The 27,691-nt window shown below is 41.7% G+C and overlaps 1 protein-coding gene across 4 annotated transcripts in view; it reads left to right on the top strand.

Moving 5' to 3' along the window:
* Positions 1–27,691, top strand: part of RBMS3 (RNA binding motif single stranded interacting protein 3) — a 963,285-nt gene that overhangs the window by 714,968 nt on the left and 220,626 nt on the right. The window lies entirely within an intron of this gene.

The raw sequence follows: 27,691 nt of genomic DNA, 5'->3' as shown, positions 1-27,691 counted from the left end.
GCTTCGCCCTATTTTTGTGTCCAGCCGGGTACAACTAGGCAGCTGGGGATTGGAATCCGCAGCACAGGTTAGCCCGAGGTTTGTGGGCGCCTCTGCTGCGGATTTCAGTCCGCAGCCGTCCCAGAAAATGGCGCTCTCATAGAAGCGCCATCATCTGGCGCTGTATCCAACTCTTCCAACAGCCCTGGAGCCGGGTGGCTTGTTGGGTAATCATGAGTTAATACTGGCTTTGTTTTACCAGCCAGTATTAAGCCAGAGATTCTTAATGTCAGGCACGTTTGACCCGGCCATTAAGAATCTCCAATAAAGGGTTAAAAAAAGACACCACACAGAGAAAAAATACTTTAATAGAAATAAATACACAGACACATTAGAGACTCCATCTTTATTACCCCTGTCAGCCCTCCACGATCCTGCTCTTCTGTCTTCTTTCTTTCTAGTGTAGTAGTAGTGACGATTGTAGTGAGGGGCATCACTTGGGGCTGGGGAACCTCCATCCTAACTACAATGCTCACTACAATCGGGAAGCAGCGTGCAGCCTTCACTCCGTGAGTGATCACTGCTGGCTGCTAGCGGTAACGCTGACAGACGCGTTACCATAGCAACGGTGCTCCCGGAGCCGCAGTTAGCGGTGACGTCACCGCTAACTGCGTTGCTATGGCAACGGTGATCTCCGTTAATGACCGGCTGTGTCAGCCGGTCCCTAACGGAACGGGGAGTCGACCGTGTGCTAGAGCATGTCGCCGGTACACGGCGATACACATATGTGCACCGTGTACCGGAGAGATGCACTCGCAGGTCCTACATGACGTGTCATAGTCATGTGACCAGTCTGTAGCCAATGAGATAATAGCCACGTGACTGGTCACATGGCTATTTTGACGTCACGATAGGTCCTGCTTCTCTGCTGGCAGTGCAGGTCACCGGGAGGATTCAGCGATCATCGGATGGAATAGCGGCAGGAGACAGAGTGCAGAAGGGATCGCGAGGACCGGTAAGTGTTATGGCAATGTTTATTAACTGTTTGTGTACATTTATAATGCATTTTTATGTGTTTGTGATTGCCTCCCATTATAGCCTATACGTTCGAGTTCGGTTCGTCGAACGTTCGACGAACCGAACTCGAACGGGACCCCCGTTCGGCGAACCGGCCTCGAGCCGAACCGGGACCGGTTCGCTCATCTCTACTCCTGACAGTTGTTTAAGAAAATACTAAACTTATCAATTTATTTCATTTTTAGAATTGTTTTGCTGTTCCTCTGTTATACTTCCTGAAAATGTATAAATAAATTGTCAAGTGGGGTCCATTAGGGTCCATGCCCATGATGACTGTTAATCTTGTTTTTGATGCTGTTTATTTTTGCCTGTGTCAAAAATGCATCACTTTACTGTACAAGCAAAGTGGATAGGATTATTACAAATGCAATGTCCTCTGTATTTCTTGTTTAACACTGCATAAATTCACCTGTAGCCTGCTTTTCCAAGTCGCAGCTTCTCGATTTACCTTGCTGGTACGATGAGTTTTCATTCAATATTTCCCCATAGATTTGTATTAGTTACAGAAAATCCACAGATGAAAAAACGCATTAGAGTTTTTACTGCGCTACACCAAAAAAAAAAACATCCAAACAAAACATATCAGGCATCAGTAACATTGGATGAAAAGCAGAGCAAACAGCAAGTTGCCCAGAGCAAAGACTTTAATGCCCCAATACACAGAAACACACAAAGAAAATAAAGATATAACTAGATTGCTGATAGAAATATATTAGATAAAATAAGTAGAGATATAGCTATTCTGTAGCTATATAATCTCACAACCCCTGTACATATATACACTTGCACCCTTTAATGCCTTTCATTTGGCATTAAAGGATTTTTAGCCTTGATTAACCCCTTAATGACTGCCAATACGCCTTTTAACGGTGACAGAAGAGGGTACTTATTCCTTTGCCCCCCTTTTTCATGGCACTCAGGAAAAGTGTACAGCGCACCCCTGGATCTGAAAATCTCCAGAATTTCAGCTACCGGGGGTAGCTGTGACGCTGGAGATCACGATCCAAGTCGTTTTTCCAGTTATCGATCAAATGATCGCTGTTACAAACCATGTAACAGTGATGACGTGAAAGTTAATACAGCACTGGTAAAAAAAAATGATTCATCTCCCATCTGGCATGATCAAACATGTCAGATGGGAGATAAATGTCCCCCTAGGTAACATAGTTCCATTTTCTTGTGTTACTTCTAAAATTGAATAAATTGGCACTAGAGCAACATTTTTAGGTAAAATATATATTTTTTTAATTCCACATCACTTTAGTTCCTGTGAGGCACCTGAAGGGTTAATAAACTTCTTGGATGTGGTTTTGAGTACTTTGAGGAGTGACATTTTTAGAATGGTGTCACTTTTGGGTATTTTATGTCACCTAGGCCTCTTAAAGTCTCTTTAAATATGAAATGGTCCCTAAAACAATTAGCACATTTTGTTGAAAGAATGGTAAATTGCTGATGAATGTTGAACCCTTCAAACTTCCCAACCCCAGAAAATTTTGTTTAAAAAATTGCTCTGATGTAAAGTAGGCATGTGGGAAATTTTATTTATTAACTATTTTGAGTGACATAACTCTCTGGTTTAAGGGCATAATTAAATTAAACATTTTTCACAAACAAAAACAAAAAATATCCTAAATTTATAACTATCCTGAAGTACAATATGTCACAATAAACAGTCTCAGAATCACTAGGATCCATTGAAGTGTTCTAGAGTTATAACCTGTCAAATTCACAGTGGTTAGAATTGCAAAAAATGGTTTGGGCATTAAGTACAAAATTGGCTTTGTCCTTAAGGGGTTAACCTAATAAATAATAAAATATGATGTGGGGTCCACCATATTTTTGTTAACCAACAAAGGTAAAGCAGACAGCTGATATTATCAGGCTAGAAAGGTCCAGGGTTATTGGGCCCTTCCCAGTTGAAAAATAGCAGCCCGCAGCTGCTGCAGAAGTGGCATATCACATTAGATGTGTTACTTCTGGTGCTTTATCTTCCTTACCTTGGTGCGGTGGCAATCAGGGTAATCTTTGTTGGAGTTGATGTAAGCTATGTAGTGATAGCTGGCATCAAATCCTGGTGTTAGTAATGGAGAGAATTGTCTATCAGACACCTCCATTATTAAGCCAGTAAGTGAAAAGAAAAAAACACACACACAAAAATAGTTTATCTGAAAAAAGACTATCCCACATTTTCCATGGTTCTACTTTTTATGGAAAATATAATCAATGCAAGTAATCCGCAATTCAGGGACTCCGACATAGTCCACAAATGGAAACCTGAAAGACATAAAAAGAGCTAAATGAAAACAAAACAATGTCCCTTGTTCATCAAATTTTTAGAAAGCAAAGTTCCCAGGTCTGACGTAGTTAGCAGTTCCCATGATATTGCTCGATTGCCTAATCAATGGCTATGATCTGCTTGAATATTTTTTTTAATAAAATGGTGAACCAGGGAAAGGGTAAAGTGTTTTTTCAAACAAACTATTTTGTGTGTATCTTTTTTCTTTTTACTTACTTTATTAGTAATAGGAGTGTCTGATATACATCTCCCCATTACTAACTCCAAGGCTTGATGCTAGTTGAAACTTCACAGTTGACATCAACCCCAAAAGCAATTACCCCGATTGCCTCCTCACCAGGACAGTTGAGAAGCGTCAAGGCAAAGAGCTTGAATTGGCACATTTAATGTGATGCACCACTTGTGGGGCAGCTGTGGGCTGGTATTTTTAGACTGGGAAGGGCCCAATAACCATGTACCTTCCCAGCTTGGTAATACCAGCCCCAAGCAGTCTGCTTTGCATTTGCTGGTTACAAAAATAGGGGGTGCCAAGTCATTTTTTAAACTATTTATTTATTAGGTTAAACAAGCTAAACACCCTTTAGTGCCACATGACAGGTATTAAATCCTGCACGTGTATAGTATGTAGGAGGTTGTGACATTATATATGTGCAGGATAGCTATCTCTATCCATTCTAGCTAATATATTTCTATTATCTATCTAGCTATTTCTTTATATTTTTTATTTCTATATATGTGTGTTTGTGTGTATTGGGATGAAGCGGATTATAGTTTTTCTGATAAGATGGTGAAGGATATAGTTATGCGTGATTTCATACTACCATAATTTATATTAACTCCTTCACCATAGCGATTTTTCGTTTTTCGGAGGGTTTTTTTGCTCTTCTTTTTCCTAGAGCCGTAACTTTTATATTTTTCCAACAATCTTGCCGTATGAGAGCTTGTTTTTTGCAGGTCTAGTTTTACTTTTAAATGGAACTATAAGTTTACCATATAGTGTACAGGAAAACAGCAAAAAAAAATTCCAAGTGCGGAAAAATTACAAAAATGTGCGATTGCATGTTTGTTTTAGGGATATTTTGTTCACCATGTTCACTATATGGGAAAACTGATGTGTCAGTGTGATGTCTCAGGTTGGTATGAGTTCATAACAATCAAAAAGACTGCTGGAACACAATTGCAAATGTGAACAAGGTGCTAGCTAAAAAATACACAATCTATATGAAGTTATAGCTGCACACCAAATTCAGAGAAATATGAACAAGCATAACTGCTTTATAATACATAAGGAATGAAAAATACAATTAACCATATGAAAAACTGAAAATCTTGAAATGTGACATTGCATAGCTCCTGAGGATTATTTGAAAAAAAAAAAAAAGAGATATTTAGCTAATGTATTGATCAATTCATTACTGCCCTATAACTACTTCACAGTAATCTCTTATTCATGGGTATGAGTTCATAGACACCAATCATATGTGTAACTATAAGGATCAGCAGTCTGATTGCTCATTCATTTTTGCTGATTACAGCTACACAGCTGAGATCACCAGAAATGCTCACGTCTTGTAACAGGCAGCACTCGGCCGGCTGTTACAGGAAGTGAGTCATGTGAGCTACAGGAGTCATCCCATGACCCTGTGCTACCATGGCAACCATCGGCTCACAGTGATCAAATCATGGCACCGCCGATGGAGCCGGGTAAGTGCACGTTTTCTGCGGCGGGCATTTAAATCTCATTGTCACATTTTGACAGTGCGATTTCAGGGGTTAAAAGACGCATTGTGGATTTACCTGCGCTTGCCAGGCACACATGTCTGCTGTTTAAATCAGCAGACATGTGTGGGGATTGCCACAGCTCACTGCAGCAGCTGGCGGTGATTACCCGGACATGACTTAGGACGTAACAGTACTATTAGCACTAATTGGACAGAGTCAAATTATGTAACAACAGATAGAGAAATTAAACATGATCCAGCTCACTGACTTTGAAGTAGTCAGCAGTCCTTGACTAGATTGACACCATTCTTGGAAGGTAGTCACAATGAGGGAGAAGGTAAGGGATATCCAGCTGTTTTGTGGTTGAAAAAACACTTTATTTGTAAGCTTGGATAAAAAAGATAATCCTAGTACTATAAAATTATGAAGCAAGTTTTCCTGCGCATTTCGAACTGAAACTCAGTCCTTACAGAATATGAGTTTCAGTTCAAATCAAGTAGGAAAAACTCTCCTATTTTTATTGTGCCAGGAATGTCCTTTTATACCTAAATTTACAAATAACATTTTTGAATTTTTTATTTAAAACCTTCAAGCTATTCCTTACCTTCTATGTAAGAACACATCACATTCATATGAGGAAAAGTAAAAGCGAATTCACACTGGCCAATAATTCTTCTTCAGATTCTAACTTTACCAATCCATCTTTTATGATAATTGTGTAATGTGAATGGGTTGGCGACTGAAAGATGTTTCCAAAATTACTCATTCATCATGCATTAAATCATTTATGCAAGCAAAAAAAAATTCATTCATCCTGCAAAAAATACGGAGATTGTTTGCTCGTTTATCAATTAAGCTGACAAAACAGAGGAGTAAAATTTCAAATCCTAAAAATGTCAGTCTTTCAGTCATTGGTTGATTATATTCCAAGGCAATTGTTCAGTAGCAGTTGGAGCACTGGAACATATACATATACATGTCATATTGTTCATCATCATTTTTGAAAATGTCTCTGTTCATCTAAAACCATAAAATGAATTATGGGCAGGCAGGATTTTTCATTTCCTATTAGCAGATTCCTGCTGCTCATAAAATTGTTGGTTGTTCAGCAAAAATAGAGGCATTTAGGTAGGGATCCAGTAAAAGTGATACTTCATGATGCTAGCTGATGGGCTCACACAAAACTGGTTTTTTTTAAGCTTTAATTGTTTTGATTTGAAAATGTATTTCCTTAGTAGTAGTGCATGTCCACATTCCTATATTCGATGTTGACAAACCTTAGCATCTCAGAGTGCAGCTGTATATTTGTTAGACTATATTTCATGTTTGGTTTCCACCTGTTCACATTTGTCTTTTAGGAAGTTCCGGCAGTTTTCTCATTTTAAATCAATGTAAACAAGTAGATAAGGGCAGTGTTAAAGGGGTATCCATCAGTTAGCTATTGAAAGCCATTTTTGTTTACATTTTTCACTAAACAAATTTGCCTCAATAGTCATCTAAAAAATATACTTAGTAAAGGTACCGTCACACTAAGCAACTTACCAGCGATCCCAACAACGATAGGGATCGCTGGTAAGTTGCTAGGAGGTTGCTGGTGAGATGTCACACTGCGACGCTCCAGCGATCCCACCAGCAACCTGACCTGGCAGGGATCGCTGGAGCGTGGCTACACGAGTTGCTGGTGAGCTCACCAGCAACCAGTGACCAGCCCCCAGCGCCGCGTGGAAGATGCTGCGCTTGGTAACTAAGGTAAATATCGGTAACCAACCCGATATTTACCTTGGTTACCACCGCACGGAGCTACACGTGCAGAGAGCAGGGAGCAGCGCACACTGAGCGCTGGCTCCTTGCTCTCCTAGCTACAGCACACATCGGGTTAATTACCCGATGTATGCTGCAGCTAAATGTGCACAGAGCAGGGAGCAGCGCACAATGCTTAGCGCTGGCTCCTTGCTCTCCTAGTTACAGCACACATCGGGTTAATTACCCGATGTGTACTGCAGCTAAATGTGCACAGAGCAGGGAGCAGTGCACACTGCTTAGCGCTGGCTCCCTGCTCTCCTAGCTACAGCACACATCGGGTTAATTAACCCGATGTGTCCTGCGGCTACCTACATGTGCACAGAGCAGGAGCCGGCACTGACAGTGAGAGCGGCGGAGGCTGGTATCGAAGGTAAATATCGGGTAACCAAGGACAGGGCTTCTTGGTTACCCGATGTTTACATTGGTTACCAGCCTCTGCAGAAGCCGGCTCCTGTTGCCTGCACATTTAGTTGTTGCTGTCTCGCTGTCACACACAGCGATCTGTGCTTCACAGCAGGACAGCAACAACTAAAAAATGGCCCAGGACATTCAGCAACAACCAACGACCTCACAGCAGGGGCCAGGTTGTTGCTGGATGTCACACACAGCAACATCGCTAGCAACGTCACAAAAGTTGTTCGTTAGCAGCGATGTTGCTAGCGATGTTGCTTAGTGTGACGGGGCCTTTAGGGTACACCAAATTTTATTTTTTATTATTTTCATCTATTATTATTATTATTTTAATTTTCTTATTATTCTTTTCACTTTCTTTTACTTAGGAAGAGCATTTTTCAACTATGTAAATAGAAAAATAACTTCCCATTTAAAGCAATACAAGAATTAAGATCTTGTGTACTGAAAAATAGTTTTCAGGGGTTCACTCATGGTAAAAACGTTATGGAGTAATTGACTTTAGAAGAATAAAAACCCCGGTATAGATTTGTGATTAAAGTAAATCTATTTCCAATTACGCAATCATTTTGGCTATAATGTCTTCTTTAAAATATAAATATCTCTAAAATAAAACTCATAAAATGTCTAATTCTCCTCAGTAATCACAGCTGTAATAGTTTACGTTCATGCATTTTCTAGCCTGTATTTATCTATAATTGTATATGAGTAGGAAAAACAGTAGCAGTTCACAAGTTCAACCTTTTTGAAATCTTGATGTTTAATTTAAATTGTCAATTCCAGCAAAGAAAAAGGAAAAAACAGCTGTGTGTATTACATTCATTCTGTGGAGCTATTAGTAATGGCAGTTGATGTACAGTGTAGTAAAATAAATATATTAATACTTTATTACTTAGAAGGTAAGAGACTTTCTTCCCATCTAAATGACTTTACATATTACTAATTACATATAATATACATATACTGTACTATTGAGGCTTGAAATTACTATTTTATTCATATCAATGAGATAAGTTTTTGAATTTTCCTCCCTACTGTCCACCTGCCACACCAATGTATTTGTTGCACTTATCTTAGGCACTGCACCTTTTTTTCGGCAGGGTCTTCAGGGGCAGCAGGGAAAGTCGTCGTGGAGTGGGGGTGCCACATCGCATTTTTAGGGTGCCAACCCCCGCTGTAAGGCAGTGCACAGATAGGTGCAGCTATTGAGGGCTAGCAATCTATCCTGTGCACTTTTAGGAATCCCGGTGTGGTTTTAAGTGATTTAATAAAGTATTTAAGTTTTATAGGGATAGTCTATGTGCATGTCTTTAGAACTCCACCACATCTGGGATCTCCAATTCACTAGTGGCAGGATGTGGGACAGGAGGAGCAACCACCTGGGGAAGTTAGGAGCCAACACAAGAGTTCTCCAGCAGGAGAGCAAGAGAGCAGTTAGGTTTTACCAGTGGCTCTGGTGGGATGCGGGAGTCAATGCAGTCACCGAGTAGAGAGTTTGATTGCTCCCTCGGGACAGGGGGCAGAATCTTAGGGTGGATTATACTTCAGGTTGTCCACCAAAATCTGCAGGCTTGGGGGATTGCATATGCATCCGGCCCCCACAGTTCCCAGAGCACAATGCCAGATAGGATCCAGGGTCGTGTTTCATGGCAGGCCCCACAGCAGACCTGCGGCACCTGCATACGGGCAGGGAGTACAAACTTTTCAAGATCCAGGGGTCCCCAAGAGCTTCAAGCCACGAGGATACAACACCAAGCACCAGGAGGAAAGGCCCACCATCCATTGTACCGGCATAGACGTCTAAAGGATCCAGGTTCGACGGGGCTCATCACAGCTGGTAAACGGTATATCCCGGGCGAGTGGCAGAAAAGTGAGTAAAACACCTGGAACCCACAGAGACTGTATCTGCCTGTCATTCCCGATGCTGCCGCCCTGCGCCTCGGCACCCGCCATCATTACTTTCATCTTCATCCTCCCCGGGGCCCACTCCACCTGTGGAGAGCAGAAACACCTCAGCTGCTACTACCATTTGCCCCGGAGGACAGCGACAGCAGCGGTGGCTAATTCCCTGGCCGCATACCGTAGGTGGCATCACAAAATCAACCTCCACCATCATCCTTAGCTCCCCTCTCCCTCCGTATACACCTTTGGGTCATGAAACCAGTCAGGGCCACCTGTGACATCCCATGACCCTCACCGGCCCGGTGACGAGTATTTTTCCCCCGACCCGCTGGGGTGTTACACATACATGGCAGTAATAAAGCAGCTGGAGTTTGATTCATGCTGCCTGTGAATTGGACAACAGATTAAGGTTCCCTTCAAAAGGTTATTTCTAAAATAATAGATTTTCCATGATTGATGGGCGATAACTTACTGATTGCCAGAAGTCTGAGTGCTGGCATACCCCACTATTCTGTAATCAGGGCTGTAGATCTACAGAACACTGCTCTATAGATTAATCTTGCATGGAGAACAGATTTGCATACCTGACCCCTGTTTCATTCATTAGCTACGGGACCGGTAAAAATAGGCAATGAATAGAATGGAGGATGAGCATGTATAACGCCATGACTTTCAAGATGGTTCTGCAGATTCAGTAATATTTCTGGATTGAAATGTGGTTTATTGTATTAACAGAAAATGTGCAATCCGCATTTAAGCAAAATTTTACAGGTGCAAAAGTATGGGCACCCTTATCAATTTCTTGATTTGAACACCTCTAACTACTTTTTTACTGACTTACTAAAGCACTAAATTGGTTTTGTAACCTCATTGAGCTTTGAACTTCATAGGCAGGTGTATCCAATCATGAGAAAAGGTAGTTAAGATGGCCATTTGCAAATAGTTGTTCTCCTATTTGAATCTCCTATGAAGAGTGGCATCATGGGCTCCTCAAAACAACTCTCAAACAATCTGAAAACAAAGATTATTCAACTTAGTTGTTCAGGGGAAGGATACAAAAAGTTGTCTCAGAGATTTAAACTGTCAGTTTCCACTGTGAGGAACATAGTAAGGAAATGGAAGAACACAGGTACAGTTCTTGTTAAGCCCAGAAGTGGCAGGCCAAGAAAAATATCAGAAAGGCAGAGAAAAAGAATGGTGAGAACAGTCAAGGACAATGCACAGACCACCTCCAAAGACCTGCATCATCATCTTGCTGCAGATGGTGTCAATGTGCATCGGTCAACAATACAGCACACTTTGCACAAGGAGAAGCTGTATGGGAGAGTGATGCGAAAGAAGCCATTTCTGCAAGCACGCCACAAACAGAGTCGCCTATGGTATGCAAAAGCACATTTGGACAAGCCGGTTACATTTTGGACGAAGGTCCTGTGGACTGATGAAACAAAGATTGAGTTGTTTGCTCATACAAAAAGTTGTTATGTGCATGGAGGCAAAAAAACATGACATTCCAAGAAAAGCACTTACTACCCACAGTAAAACTTGGTGGAGGTTCCATCATGCTTTGGGGCTGTATGGCCAATGCCGGCACCGGGAATCTTGTTAAAGTTGAGGGTCGCATGGATTCAACTCAGTGTCAGCAGATTCTTGACAATAATGTGCAAGAATCAGTGATGAAGTTGAAGTTACGCAGGGGATGGATATTTCAGCAAGACAATGATCCAAAACACCGCTCCAAATCTACTCAGGCATTCATGCAGAGGAACAATTACAATGTTCTGGAATGGCCATCCCAGTCCCCAGACCTGAATATCATTGAACATCTGTGGGATGATTTGAAGCGTGCTGTCCATGCTCGGCGACAGCATGAAACTTAACTGAACTGGAATTGTTTTGTAAACAGGAATGGTCAAATATACCTTCATCCAGGATCCAGGAACTCATTAAAAGCTACAGGAAGCGACTAGAGGCTGTTATTTTTGCAAAAGGAGGATCTACAAAATATTAATGTCACTTTTATGTTGAGGTGCCCATACTTTGCACCGGTCAAATTTTGTTTAAATGCGGACTGCACATTTTCTGCTAGTACAATAAACCTCATTTCAATCTAGAAATATTAGATATATGATTAGTTATTAGATATATGAAACTGAAATAGCTGTTGCAAAAACCCAAATTGTTGTAAAGAAAAAAAGTTAACATTAATAGGGGTGCCCAAACCTTTTCATATGACTGTATACATATATTTTGTATATATATATATATATATATATATATATATATATATATATATATATATAAAATATGTATATACATATACAGCTGAAACCAGAAGTTTGCATACACTATCTAAATAGACACATATTCAGGTTTTTCTCACTATCTGACGTGAAATAAAAATACACCTTGCCCGTATTAGGTCAATTAGGATTTCCAAAATTATTTATATTTGCCAACTGCTAGAATAATGAGAGAGAGAATGTTATGAGGCATTTTTATTACGTTCTTTCTTTGTTTACCACTCAGAGAGGAGACGAGTTCTGCGTACTAGAAATGAATGTGCTTTGGTCAGACATGTGCATATAAAACCAAGAACAAAAGCAAAAGACCTTGTGAAGATGCTGGTGGAAGCTGGTAAGACTGTGTCATTATCCACAGTGAAACGAGTACTGTATCAACATGGGCTGAAAGGCCACTCTGCCAGGAACAAGTCATTATTCCAAAGGAAACATAAAAAAGCCAGATTAATGTATGCAAATACACACAGGAACAAAAACCTTAATTTTTGGAGACATGTCCTGTGGTCTGCCGAAACTAAAATTGAACTGTTTGACCATAACTACCATTGTTACATTTGGAGGAAAAAGGGAAAAACTTTGAAGCCTAAGAACACAATCCCAACTGTGAAACACGGGGGTAGTAGCATCATGTTGTGGGGTTGTTTTGCTGCAGGAAGGACTGGTGCACTTGACAAAATAGATGGCATCATGAGGTAAGAAGATTATGTGGCAATACTGAAGCAGCATCTCAAGCCATCAGCCAGGAACTTAAAGCTTAGGTGGAAATGGGTCTTCTAAATGGACAATGACCGGAAGCATACTGTCAAACAGGTTACAAAGTGACTTAAGGATAACAAACTCAATTTTTTGGAGTGGCCTTCACAAAACCTTGATTTAAATCCTATTGAAAATTTATAGGCAAAGCTGGAAAGGCAAATGCAAGCAAGGTGACCTACAAACATGGCTCAGTTACACCAGTTTTGTCAGGAGGAATGGGCCCAAATTCCTACCAACTATTGTGAGAAGCTTGTGGAAGGATATCCAAACCTTTTGACCCAAGTCATACAATTTAAGGTACCAAATACTAATGAAATGTATGTAACCATTTGACTTTTCAGAAAGTAATAAAAATGTCTTAAAACATTCTCTCTCTCTCTCTCTCAAATTATTCTGTAATTTGGCAAATATAAATAATTTTGCATTCTACTTGATCTATAATGGGAAAGGTTTAATCCTATTTCATGTCAAATAGTGAGAAAAACATGCATATCTGTATTTTTAATTAGTGCATGTAAACTTCTGGTTTTGCATATACAGTGCCTACAAGTAGTATTCAACCCCCTGCAGATTTAGCTGGTTTGATAAGATGCAAATAAGTTAGAGCCTGCAAACTTCAAACAAGAGGAGGATTTATTAACAGATGCATAAATCTTACAAACCAACAAGTTATGTTGCTCAGTTAAATTTTAATACATTTTCAACATAAAAGTGTGGGTCAATTATTATTCAACCCCTAGGTTTAATATTTTGTGGAATAACCCTTGTTTGCAATTACAGCTAATAATCGTCTTTTATAAGACCTGATCAGGCCGGCACAGGTCTCTGGAGTTATCTTGGCCCACTCCTCCATGCAGATCTTCTCCAAGTTATCTAGGTTCTTTGGGTGTCTCATGTGGACTTTAATCTTGAGCTCCTTCCACAAGTTTTCAATTGGGTTAAGGTCAGGAGACTGACTAGGCCACTGCAACACCTTGATTTTTTCCCTCTTGAACCAGGCCTTGGTTTTCTTGGCTGTGTGCTTTGGGTCGTTGTCTTGTTGGAAGATGAAATGACGACCCATCTTAAGATCCTTGATGGAGGAGCGGAGGTTCTTGGCCAAAATCTCCAGGTAGGCCGTGCTATCCATCTTCCCATGGATGCGGACCAGATGGCCAGGCCCTTTGGCTGAGAAACAGCCCCACAGCATGATGCTGCCACCACCATGCTTGACTGTAGGGATGGTATTCTTGGGGTCGTATGCAGTGCCATCCAGTCTCCAAACGTCACATGTGTGGTTGGCACCAAAGATCTCGATCTTCGTCTCATCAGACCAGAGAACCTTGAACCAGTCTGTCTCAGAGTCCTCCAAGTGATCATGAGCAAACTGTAGACGAGCCTTGACATGACGCTTTGAAAGTAAAGGTACCTTACGGGCTCGTCTGGAACGGAGACCATTGCGGTGGAGTACGTTACTTATGGTATTGACTGAAACCAATGTCCCCACTTCCATGAGATCTTCCCGGAGCTCCTTCCTTGTTGTCCTTGGGTTAGCCTTGACTCTTCCGACAAGCCTGGCCTTGGCACGGGTGGAAACTTTCAAAGGCTGTCCAGGCCGTGGAAGGCTAACAGTAGTTCAATAAGCCTTCCACTTCCGGATGATGCTCCCAACAGTGGAGACAGGTAGGCCCAACTCCTTGGAAAGGGTTTTGTAACCCTTGCCAGCCTTGTGACCCTCCACGATCTTGTCTCTGATGGCCTTGGAATGCTCCTTTGTCTTTCCCATGTTGACCAAGTATGAGTGCTGTTCACAAGTTTGGGGAGGGTCTTAATTAGTCAGAAAAGGCTGGAAAAAGAGATAATTAATCCAAACATGTGAAGCGCATTGTTCTTTGTGCCTGAAATACTTCTTAATCCTTTACGGGAACCAAACAGAATTCTGGTGGATTGAGGGGTTGAATAATAAATGACCCTCTGAATAAACTTTTCACAATTTAAAAAAAAAAAAAAAGAAATAACATTCTTTTTTGCTGCATTGCATTTCACACTTCCAGGCTGATCTACAGTCCAAATGTCACAATGCCAAGTTAATTCCGAATGTGTAAACCTGCTAAATCTGCAGGGGGTTGAATACTACTTGTAGGCACTGTGTATATATATATATATATATATATATATATATATTTATTTATTTATTTATTTATTTATATATATATATATATATATATATATATATATATATATATCCTGAGAAAAGAATGGCAGCAATCACCGTACTTCAGTATCTACGATTTCATTTCAAATGCTGAGGAGATACATCAGGAAAACAGCAAAAGGGGGGGAGATAAGGAGAGGGAGTGGGGTGAGGTTGACGGCACGCCGTTTCTAATGACTGTGCTTCGGCAGGTCCTGTATGGTGATTGCTGCCTTTCTTTTCACCAGCTGAGGAGCTTCAGCAGTGCCTGCGCTTCTTATGCATTGGATATATATAGTGAAATATGTAAATATATACAGTATTTGTAAAAATTACATTAAATTTAATTTCTAACAGGATGTTGGTAGCAACCCATCCAATCCACACAGGCAAGAAAACATACCATATATGTCCATACATTCTGTGTAATAATGAGATATGACACGGAGTAAAAGTATTGAACAGATGAAGGAAGAGAGATGCAAAAAGCCATGAAAGTCATAACACCTGCGGAAATCTATAAGTAATTAGAAAGCAACTTAGTAAAAATATTATCTCTGGTTCAACTGAAGGCCTTTAAAAAGGTGTCTCATTACCAAGGGGCAACACAATGATAGGTAAAACCAGAGAGCTGTCTCAAGTCCTTTTCAACGTCATTGTAGCAAAACATAGTGATGGCATTGGTTACAGAAGAATTTCTAAACCTCTGAAGCTTCCAATAAACATTGTTGGTGCCAAAATAAAGAAAGAACACAATTTTACCATAAACTGGCCACAAAACAGTACACCCCACAAGATTTCAGGGGGAGGAGTTAAAATAATTTTCAGAATTGTTGTTCAAGAGCTAAGAACCACCTGAGCAGAGCTGCAGACAGACCTGAAATCAGAAGGTACAATTGTTACAAAGAAAGCAATAAGTAATGCCTTCAATCTCCATGGCCTGTATGCACGCTCACCACACAAGGCTCTATTGTTGATCAAGAAGTAGGTTTAATTACATTTAAAGAATGCTCAACATTTAGATAAGCCTGGCAGAATATAGTCTGGTCAGCTGAGACCAAAATTGAAGGCCAAAAGGCACTGCAAATTACCACCAAAACACCACACCAACAGTGAAGTTTGGAGGTGGGAATATCATGGGGCTGTTTTTCAGTATACGACACTGGCAAGCTTAATGTAATTGACGGTACGATGAGGGGACAAATGTATTTGAGACATTCTTCATAAAAATCTTCTGCCATCTACTGTACCAAGATGGTGAGGCTGAATCGAGGGTGAACAGTTCAGCAATACAATGATCCCAAACACACAGCCAAGGAAACTCTCATTTGCTTTCAGAGAAATATAATAAAGCTTCTTGAATGGCCCAGCCAATCTCCTCACCTAAATCCAATAGAAACTTTATGAAAAGAACTAAAGCTCAGGTTTCATAGAAGGATTCTACAGAACCTTTAGCATTTGAAGAGTGTTTGTGTGGAAGGAATGAGCTAATATCACAACCGAGAAATGCATGCCACTATTTTGTCCAAACAGGAGGTATCTTGAAGCTGTCATCACCAACAAACGCTTTTGTACGAAATAATAAGGACAGTTAATTAAGAGTGCTCAATAATTTCTCCCTGTGTCATTTCTCATTATAACACATCACTAAATTTATGGACATGTAAGGTTTAATTTATTTGCCTGTGTGGATTGGATAAGGAATTCATGACCATAAAACCTTTAGAAATAAATTTACTTAGAAAATCGGTGATGTGTTCAATATACAGTATATATATATATATATATATATATATATATATATATATATATATATATATATATTTATATTCTGTTTTAAGAAAATTAGTAATTAATTTTAAGCTTTCATTTTAAGATTGCAGAAAATATCAAAATATTGAGACTTATGTACACAAGAGTATTGTGGATTCTATAAGCCCTTCATAAGTCAGAGCCATTCAGCTACCCAGGGAGTCACTACTTTTAATAATATAAGGAAGGCAACATAGCTTTATATTGATGCTATTTGTTACACTGTTGTGTTCAATCAATATAATACTCATCCTGTTGAATGCACCCTGAGGCTAATGGTTCCACAAGATCTAGTTTAAGTTGTAACAGTACTGTACTTTAGGAAATGTAGATGCTTTGAAAAACTGATGTGCCTCTGAGGACGAGTTGATTTCTTCCGCTGGAGTGTGAATCAAGCTAAGAACATATGTTCATAACCAAACTTTCAACTTGAGGAAAATGAAAATGGACCAAACCTGAATTGCCGATGGATATTAGGAAAAGGTTCAATTTTACTTATTCTGTATATATATACAGTACGGACCAAAAGTTTGGACACACCTTCTCATTCAATAAGTTTTCTTTATTTTCATGACTCTGAAAATTGTAGATTCACATTGAAGGCATCAAAACTATGAATTAAAACATGTGGAATGAAATACTTAAAAAAGTGTGAAACAAATGAAAATATGTCTTATATTCTAGTTTCTTCAAAGTAGAAACCTTTTGCTTTGATTACTACTTTGCACACTCTTGGCATGCTCTTGATGAGCTTCAAGAGGTAGTCACCAGAAATTGTCTTCCAACAGTCTTGAAAGAGTTTCCAGAGATGCTTAGCACTTGTTGGCCCTTTTGCCTTCACTCTGTGGTCCAGCTCACCCCAAACCATCTTGGGTTCAGGTCTGGTGACGGTGGAGACCAAGTCATCTGGCGTAGCACCCCATCACTCTCCTTCTTAGTCAAATAGCCCTTACACAGCCTGAAGGTGTGTTTGGGGTCATTGTCCTGTTGAAAAATAAATGATGGTCCAACTAAACGCAAACCGGATGGAATAGCATGCCACTGCAAGATGCTGTGGTAGGCATGCTGGTTCTGTATGCCTGCAATTTTGAATAAATCCCAAACAGTGTCACCAGCAAAGCACCCCCACACCATCACACCTCCTCCTCCATGCTTCACGGTGAGAACAAGCCATGTAGAGTCCAGCCGTTCACCTTTTCTGGAAAGACAAGGTGGTTGGATCCAAAGATCTCAAATGTGGACTCAACAGACCAAAGCACAGATTTCCACTGGTCTAATGTCCATTCCTTGTGTTCTTTAGCCCAAACAAGTCTCTTCTGCTTGCTGCCTGTCTTTAGCAGTGGATTCCTAGCAGCTTTTTTACCATGAAGGCCTGCTGCACAACGTCTCCTCTTAACAGTTGTTCAAGAGATGAGAAGGTGTGTCCAAAATTTTCGTCTGTACTATAAATATATATACCGTATTTTTCGCTTTATAAGACGCACTTTTGTTCCCCCAAATTTTGGGGGAAAGTAGGGGGTGCGTCTTATAATCCGAATATACGGGGGGGGGGTGTATATATATATATATACACACACTACAGAGTCCAGGGGAGGTGCGGGCAGCTCTGGAGCTCTGCTGGGGGACTTATGAAAGCTGGGAGCAGAAGCCTTTGATCTTCTGCACCCGCTCATATAATATGCACAGCTGCTGTCCACCACCATGGTGCTGAAAGTGCACCGCGGCGATAGGCTGGGGCAGCAGTGTATATTATATCTGCCTGCCCCTTCTTTGATTGCACATGCCCCCTCCCCCGTGTTAGCTATGTCCCCTATGCTGCTGCAAACAGTAAAATAATAAACTTTTTACTCACCTCCTCCAGCGTGTCTGCCCGGCCTCCCTCCTGCTGCTATGATAAGGCACAAGAGATTTCACTCTGCCGTGCCGATCACATGACCGGCCGAGAACCAGGAAATGCAGGAGGCCGGAGATCAACCCCGAGGAGGGGACACAGACAGGACAATGCTGGAGAAGGTAAGGAAAGTTTATTTTCCTAAAAGCAGCAGCATGGGGCGATATATAACACAGGGAGCTGTGTGCCAGCAATAGTGGGCCATGTGCCGCTACATGGGGCCGTGTGCCGCCACATGGGGCCATGTGCCAGCAATAGTGGGCCGTGTGCCGCCACATGGGGCCATGTGCCAGCAATAGTGGGCCGTGTGCCGCCACATGGGGCCATGTGCCAGCAATAGTGGGCCGTGTGCAGCCACATGGGGCCGTGTGCCGCCACATGGGGCAGTGTGCCGCCACATGGGGCCGGGTGCCGCCACATGGGGCCATGTGCCAGCAATAGTGGGCTGTGTGCAGCCACATGGGGCCATGTGCCGCCACATGGGGCCATGTGCCAGCAATAGTGGGCTGTGTGCAGCCACATGGGGCCGTGTGCCGCCACATGGGGCCGTGTGCCGCCACATGGGGCCATGTGCCAGCAATAGTGGGCTGTGTGCAGCCACATGGGGCCGTGTGCAGCCACATGGGGCCGTGTGCCGCCACATGGGGCCGTGTGCCGCCACATGGGGCCATGTGCCAGCAATAGTGGGCTGTGTGCAGCCACATGGGGCCGTGTGCCGCCACATGGGGCCATGTGCCAGCAATAGTGGGCTGTGTGCAGCCACATGGGGCCGTGTGCAGCCACATGGGGCCGTGTGCAGCCACATGGGGCCATGTGCCAGCAATAGTGGGCCGTGTGCAGCCACATGAGGCCATGTGCCAGCAATAGTGGGCTGTGTGCAGCCACATGGGGCCGTGTGCAGCCACATGGGGCCATGTGCCAGCAATAGTGGGCCGTGTGCAGCCACATGAGGCCATGTGCCAGCAATAGTGGGCCATGTGCCGCCACATGGGGCCATGTGCCAGCAATAGTGGGCCGTGTGCAGCCACATGGGGCCGTGTGCAGCCACATGGGGCCGTGTGCAGCCACATGGGGCCGTGTGCAGCCACATGGGGCCGTGTGCCGCCACATGGGGCCGTGTGCCGCCACAGTGGGCCGTGTGCCGCCACAGTGGGCCGTGTGCCGCCACAGTGGGCCGTGTGCCAGCCACAGTGGGCCGTGTGCCAGCCACAGTGGGCTGTGTGCCAGCCATAGAGGATGTGTGCCAGGCATAGGGGACATGTGGCATCACTGGGCCATATCCAGATTCAGAGGGCTAATTTTAGGATGGGGGGGGCTATGAGGGACATATACCCTATATGATTTGTCAGACGGACACTGGCATTATAAGACGGACCCCATTTATTAAAAAATTCTCTATTCCTTCACCAAATTTGGGGGTGCGTCTTATAATCAGGTGCGTCTTATAAAGCGAAAAATACGGTATACACTGCAGTGATATATAGTACTCAGTATAAATGAGTACACCCTCTTAGAAAAGTAGGATTTTAATCAATTTATCACTGAATACAAGAACAATTTCCAACATTTTGCTAAGGCTGAGTTTCATAAAACATTTTTTAACCCATAACACGTAAGTACAGTTAGTAAATTAACTTTCATTATAAAATCTTCTGCTTTACTAAAATTAGCTAGTGAAAAAAATGAATACATTACACATTAAAACAGCTATAGTCAGTATTTTGTATGACCTACATGAGTTTAAAAGACAGCATCAAGTCTTCTAGGCATGAAATGAACAAGTTTGTGACATAGTGCCACATCTACCTTTTGCTTTCGTTCAATAAAACAACCTGTGTTAGTGCCTGGATGCTGAATAAAGAATGGTGTTCAATTTGTCTCTTCAGATTTCGCCATGTGTGTTCGATTGGGTTAAGATCAAGAGACATACTTGACCACTGAATCACTTTCACTCTTTTCTTCTTCAGAAATGCAACAGTGGCCTTATATGTGTATTTTGAATCACTGTCATTGTTGGAAAAGTGCACATCTACCAAGGGCACAGAGTGATGGTATCATCTTCTTTTTCAATATAGAACAATACATCTGCAAATTCATGATGCCATTAATGCAATGTAGCTGCCTGACACCAGCAGTATTCATGCAGTATTCATGCAGCACAACATAAGGACACTGCCAACAGCATCTTCACTGTAGGCACCAAGCATTTAGAAAAAATGCACATCTTACAAAGCCATGGAGTGATGGTAACCTATTTTTTTTAATATAGAGAATACATCTGTGAATTAATGATAACATCAATGTGATATAGCTTCCCAGTACCAGCACCACTCATTCAGCTTACATAAGTACCTTGCCGCCACCATGCTTCACTGTAGGCACCATGCATTTTACTTTGTACTACTCACCTTTGCAACATCTTACAGTTTTGAAACCATCAGTTACAAAAACATTTATCTTGGTCTCATCACTTTAGAGTATAGATTTTCTGTAGCTTTCAGATTTTCAGCATAGGCCCTGCCAAATTGTATCTGGGCTTTTTTGTTCATGGGCTTTAGGAGAAGCTTCATGCCTTGTATGACACCTGTGCATGCAATTTCTCTGCAGTATTTAACATATTGTGCAATGGGAAACACTTACCTCAGTTTGGTTTTCTATTTTAGCCATCTGCAGTCAGTTAACCTCCAGGGTGGCATGGATGTCTCTGGTGGTTGCAGTTCCATCATTGTTAAATGTTTGCATCAATTTTGCTACAGTATTTTGACTGATAAGAACAATTTTGCTGATCTTCTTGTCCCTTCACATTTCTTCTGCAAAGAAGTTATTTTCTTTCTTCGGTCTGGTGACATTTCTCTTCCATGTGGTGCTATTGCTGACAGCATGAAAGGGTTTACTTTGTTAAGTAACACCCTTTTATAGTCAACAGTCTGCTGGACACCTGTTTAATGAATAATTAAATTTATCTGTGGTTAAATTTCTGTAAATTAGAATTCTGTGCTTTAAACTTTAACTTTGCTCCTAAGGCTGCTTTCACACCTCCGTTTTTAGCAGAGACGGCCAATCTGGCTCTAAAACCTATGCAATGGATGCGGCGACAATACCGCATCCTTTGCATAAGTTTTTTTACATGCGGCCCATCCAGTTTTTGCCGCTTGCGGCAGGCTACTGAGCATGCGCAGTGTAAAAAAATGTATGCGGCGGCCAGATGTGGTTTTTGCCACATGCAACGCATGCGGCGTCCATAGGCATGGATTGCAAATCGCACCGCATCAGCAGGATGCGGCGCAATGCGTTTTTTTTTGCCAGACAAAAAAACGTGCCAGGCAACGTTCCATCTGGCCGCCGCATCTGCTAAATCTGCCATATGTGGCAAAAAACGTATGGAACGCAAGCCCATGCGGCACAATTTGGCACTAATGTAAGTCTATGCAAAAAAAACGCAACCGGCGGCAAAAAAAAAACGGTTGCATTTTTTCTGCAAAGCGTCGGATTGTGCCGCACAGGAAAAACCGGATATGTGAAAGTAGCCTAAAGGCTACTTTACACACTGCGATATCGGTCCCGATATCGCTAGTGTGGGTACCCGCCCCCATCTGTTGCGCGACACGGGCATATCGCTGCCCGTGCCGCACAACATCGCCCACAGCCGTCACATATACTTACCTGTCCGGCGACGTCGCTGTGACGGGCGAACCACCTACTTTCTAAGGGGGCGGTCCGTGCGGCGTCACAGCGACGTCACTGAAACGTCACTGAACCGCCACCCAATAGCAGCGGAGGGGCTGAGATGAGCGGGACGTAACATCCCGCCCACCTCCTTCCTTCTGCATAGCGGCCGGGAGGCAGGTAAGGGGAGCTTCCTCGTTCCTGCGGCGTCACACGCAGCGATGTGTGCTGCCGCAGGAACGAGGAACAACCTCGTTACTGCTGCAGTAACGAGATTTGAGAATGGACCCCCGTGTCGCCGATTAGCGATTTTGCACGTTTTTGCAACGATGCAAAATCGCTTATCGATGTCACACGCAACGGCATCGCTAATGCGGCCGGATGTGCGTCACGAATTCCGTGACCCCAACGACTCCGCATTAGCGATGTCGTAGCGTGTAAAGCCCGCTTTAGACTTTCACTGAGCTGTACTCCTTTTCACAACATGTTATTGAGTATATTTGCTTGAAAAATTAATTTTTTGGGGAGTGAAAATAGCAAATCTTGTTTTGCAATCAATGGCCCACATTTGTGGGAGTATTTTCTAGTATGGTATCTCAAAGAAAATGTTGATCCTGAAAGAAAACTAGATTTCTGACGAATTTATTGGAGTGCTTATTCATTTAAATTGCTCTTTAATTGGGCTGTATACTCAAAGGCATGAATTGAGGGACATAAATTTTATCCGACGTTTCAGCTCTTACATGAGCCTTTATCAAGAATATTATGTCTGCGTATCACAAAAAAAACAATAAATCAATTTGCGGGAAAAAAATATACAATATACAATATATACAATATTTACCCAAAATATAAATAGAGAAAATTATTTCAAGAGTTGTAAAAATTCTCGCTGTTTCATGAAGCATAAACAATTCAAATACAGTTTTCTTTGCAAAATCTGATTGGTGATGAAGTAATCACATGGGTAACTTCAACATGATCACAAGAAGAACATCTTTTTATAGGTTGAGGAAGTATTACAGAGGGACTGTACGTACCTATTGGTGTAGTAAAAGTGTAAAAGGTCATATGTACATTTAACTGCACAAGAATTGACCTATGCCTACAGATATAAAGGTATAGGATTACTGTATGTATATCGCAACGTAATATATATATGACAAGTGATCAGTTAAGGTAACCATGACTAGAAAATAATAGCATATATGTAATGTGATCTACAATCTGAGGTTGCAGATAGGATATGGAGAGACAGTTAGGCGGGCTTTGCACGTTGCGACATCGCAAGCCGATGCTGCAATGTCGCACGTGATAATCCCCGCCCCTGTCGCAGGTACGATATCTTGTGATAGCTGGCATAGCGATAATTATCGCTATGCCAGCTTCACAGGCACTCACCTGCCCTGCGACCGTCGCTCTGGCCGGCGACCCGCCTCCTTCCTAAGGGGGCGGGTCATGCGGCATCACAGCGACGTCACACGGCAGGCGGCCAATGGCGGCGGAGGGGCGGAGATGAGCAGGATGTAAACATCCCGCCCACCTCCTTCCTTCCGTATAGCCGCCGGCGGCAGGTAAGGAGATGTTCCTCATTCCTGCGGCTTCACACACAACGATGTGTGCTGCCGCAGGAACGAGGAACTACATCGTACCTGTTGCGGCATGGCATTATGGAAATGTCGGAGCCTGCACCGATGATACGATAACGACGCTTTTGCGCTCGTTCATCGTATCATCTAGGATTTACACACTACGACATCGCAAGTGACGCCGGATGTGCATCACTTTCTATTTGACCCCTCCGACATCGCACCTGCGATATCGTAGTGTGTAAAGCCGCCCTTAGATTAGCTTACCTATGTCTGAGTCAGATGGAACAAAACCTGTCAGGCGCAAGATGATATGTGTACATGTCCCTAAAAATTGCAAAAGTATGATAATTGTGATAAGAGATTTATCAACATATAAGTGAAAGATGTGAACTTGCATACCTATCGGACACTTGTGACAGATCGCCAAGGTGGATATTTTTAATCATAGAAAAACAATCCTTGTACTGGAAAAATAAGATATCAGTATGCATAGTAATGGGTATAAGGTTTATTGACATGGGAAATTGGCAGCATGCCTATTATTATATAGTATAACAGAGGCACAACATCAGAAAGTCTGTAATAAAAACCCAAAGCATATAATACGCTAGTATAAGATCGGTGGTGATGAGCAGCTGATGCATTGTTGATTACATACTTTTCGTTGTAGAAGAGGAGGATATGGAACGTGCACTGGGAATACACCAATGGGAAAAGGGGAAGTGTCCTGGTAAATGCCTATTGGGAGACATAATGTGCATTAAATCAGAGTGCTAGTACTAGCAGTGCTGGTTATATTAGTCTAAAACATGCCTGTTGCTGTTGTGTGTCAGGATGATGGTAGAGGCAGTGGGGGTGTGACACGGAGGAGCACACTCTAATTTTGTGTGTTAGGGATGTGGGTGACCACAGGGCCTTCCTTACGGTCTTGTGGAATGCAGGCTGGCTGTGTGGAGTGAACGCTTACGCCTGCGCACATGAACTATATCAAAAGCAGCGACTGTGCATGGAGGGTGTGGGGGAGCTGAAATATGAAAGGGGAGGGACCAAAGGAGATGAGGAAGACACGGATGTGAATGGTGAAGCTCAGAGGGCCATGGATAGATGTGGTGATTAATTGTGTGTTGTTGAGACCTCTCCCAGTTTGTCCTGTTTCTCCAACATCTCCCAAGTTTAACAGACTAATAGTTTAATAGTGCACAGAATTAACTATACCATGTTTGAGGAAGAACATGTAAATGTCCTGTAAATCTTATTGTCCATTGCATTGTGCTATGCATTGTGGATATAGCTCATGTCTGTGTTCTTTATACAGTATGACTACAGTAGTTTTTTACATTACAAATATAACTTCCTTTTGGTGTATCAGAGGGCATTGCGTTTTTGATTATGATATTTCTTACATTTCGAGGTTGCCTGTAGTAAGGTTGGGTTTCTGAATATTATATTTAGCATGTTATTCTTGTGTATAATATGGTGAAGTCTTCTAAACGTTTTATTGGAACTTCAAGCTTTGGGATAAAGTCACCACCAGAGCCACATGATTGCTGTTGGATATGTCACAGCCTACCATTGAATGTGTTCATTAATGTCTAGCCTTAAAACTAAAAGCTAACTGTTGATTGGCTTGTAATGAGACCTTTTCAATTAAAATAAATTAATCATAAGGATGTGTTAGAAATGCATTACTGGAAACCTCAGCTTAATCAATATAGGATCGAGATTAAAATAAAATGTATACTCACTTCCTGTGCCATTCCAGTGATGTAGATGCCACTGGAGTGTAATGTGACTTGTGTTATGCATTGTCTGTAGCCAATGAGAAATTGCTGCTCAGCTGCAGACTTTAATATGTATCAAAGCAGATGTACACAATGATGGAATATTGAGCAAAACAGAGGTCACTAACTAGCTGCAGTGCGCACATGACACAATTCATACCACACTCCGGGCACTGACATCATGACATCACAGGAATGTCTAAGATTGCACAGCACAATAGAATCAATGGGGCTGTTAAGAAAATATAAAATATAAAATTAAAAAAAAAATATATATATATATATATATATATGTATGTATACAGTATATATATATATATATATATATATATATACACTCAGGGCAGACAGTTTTAGCATCCTTGGAATTGTTCTGGAAACATAAGTGTTTCTCCCCAAGAAATGCAATTACACATGTTTTGTCATACACATGTTTATTTCCTTTGTGTATGTTGCTAAAAACAAAAAGAACAGAGAGAAAAAAGGCAAATTGAACATAAATTCACCCAAAACCTCCAAAATGGGCTGGAAAAAAATTGTTGGCAATTTCTAAATATGTGGGTAAATAACTCTGTTCCAAGCATTTGGTCTTAGCTCAAACTCACCTGTGACAAGTATCATAGTTACATAGTTACATAGTTACTTCGGTTGAAAAAAGACCTAGGTCCATCTAGTTCAACCTTCCTCCACCAGTTCTACATTTGGTCACTAAGGCATTTATAACCAACAATGTTGTGTGTACTGAGGAAGAGGGCAATATAAAAATCACACCTGAAACCTGATAAAAAAGGGAGAAGTTGACTCAATCTTTGTATTACTTGTCTGTGTGCCACACTAAGCATAGAGACCATAAAGAGAAGAGAACTGTCTGAGGACTTGAGAACTATAATGGTTGAAAAGTATCAACAATTTCCAGAGACCTTGATTTTCTTGTGTCCATGGCAATCAAGAAGTTTATAAATCATGGTACTGTACCTAATCTCCCTGGAAGTGAACCACAGCAAAAAAATAATCCAGGTTGCATTGTAGAAAAGTCTGGTTAGTGGGTAAGCAGCCCTAATCAAGTCCAGAAGAAATAAAAGCTGTACTCAGTCTCAAGCTGGGTTTACACACTGCAACATCTCAAACGACATCGCTGTAACGTCACCGGTTTGGTGACGCAATAGCGATGTTGTTTGCGATGTTGCAGTGTGTGAAACCTATCAGCGACCCGGCCCCTGCTGTGAAGTTGTAATCGTTACAAATCGTTCAGGACCATTCCTAGGTCCTTTGTTTCCCGCTGTGCAGCATGAAGTTTCAGTGTGTGAAGACTTTGCAGCGACTTTGTTAGCAACTTCCCTTTCAAAAGGCTGCTTATCAACGTCCCCAACAACCAGCTAGGTCGCTCTGCAGGTCCGGATCACTGTTGAGTTGTTGGCCAGGTTTGCCTGTTTGAACGCTCACCAGAGACTTAGCAGAGACTTAGGGAGGTCGCTATTGCGTCACCAAACCGGTGACGTTACAGCGATGTCCTTTGCGATGTTGCAGTGTGTAAACCCAGCTTCAGGGTGCATCAGTGTTAATGCAAAGTATCTGTCAACATTTGAAAGAAAGGCAATGCTAATGCAGGAGACCCAGAAGGACCACAATGACACAGAGACATAAAAAAGGTTGACTGCAATTTTCCTAAATGTATGTGAGTAAGCCAAAATCCTTCTAGGAAACCATCTTATGGAAAAATGAGACCACGATAAAACTTTTTGGTAAACTACATAATTTTACTGTTTATCAAAAACGGAATGAGGCTTACAAAGAAAAGAACACATACTTACAGTCAAACATTTTGGATGTTGAAAGATTTTGGGTTTTTTTTTCCTGCCTCTGGCACTTGGTGCCTTGACTGTGTGTTTAAGCATCATGAAATCTGAAGATTACCCAAGGATTTTGGTTAAAAAGTGCACAGTGTCAGAAAGCCGGGTTTGCATCCTAGGTCATGGACCTTCCAGCAGGACAATGACTGTGAATATACTTCAAAAAAACACCCACAAAAGGATGGAAACAGAGCTGGAGAGTTCTGAAGTGGCCAGCGATATGTCCTAAGGTAAATCCCATTGACCAACTGCGGAGAGATCGTAAAACTAGTGTTAGGAGAAATATGAGTGACCTGGAGCAGTTTCCAAAAGAGTGGTCCAAAATTCCAAATGAGAGGTGTAAGACGTTTGTTGGTGGATTTAGGAAGCAAATGATATCAGTTATTTATTCTAAAGGGTGTGCAACTAAATATTAATTGGAGGGTGCCAAAAGTTTTGTCCTGCCCATTTTTGGAGTTTTGTGTGAAATTATGTCTAATTTCCTTTTTTTCCCACAGTATTTTTAGTTGTTTGAGTACACACAAAGGGAATAAAGGTGTATAACAAATCATGTGTAATTGCAACAATTTTCAGGAAAAAATACTTCATTTTTTAGAACAATTTCTGGGGTGCCAACACTTTCAACCATGACTATTTACGGGAAAATGTACAATTTGTATTATGCATTAATTTTTGTAGTC

Source organism: Anomaloglossus baeobatrachus, chromosome 6, assembly GCF_048569485.1.
Source record: "Anomaloglossus baeobatrachus isolate aAnoBae1 chromosome 6, aAnoBae1.hap1, whole genome shotgun sequence".
Taxonomy (NCBI): Eukaryota; Metazoa; Chordata; class Amphibia; order Anura; family Aromobatidae; genus Anomaloglossus; species Anomaloglossus baeobatrachus.
The sequence above is the reverse complement of the archived record's forward strand: the minus strand, read 5'-3'. Positions and strand labels throughout refer to the sequence as shown.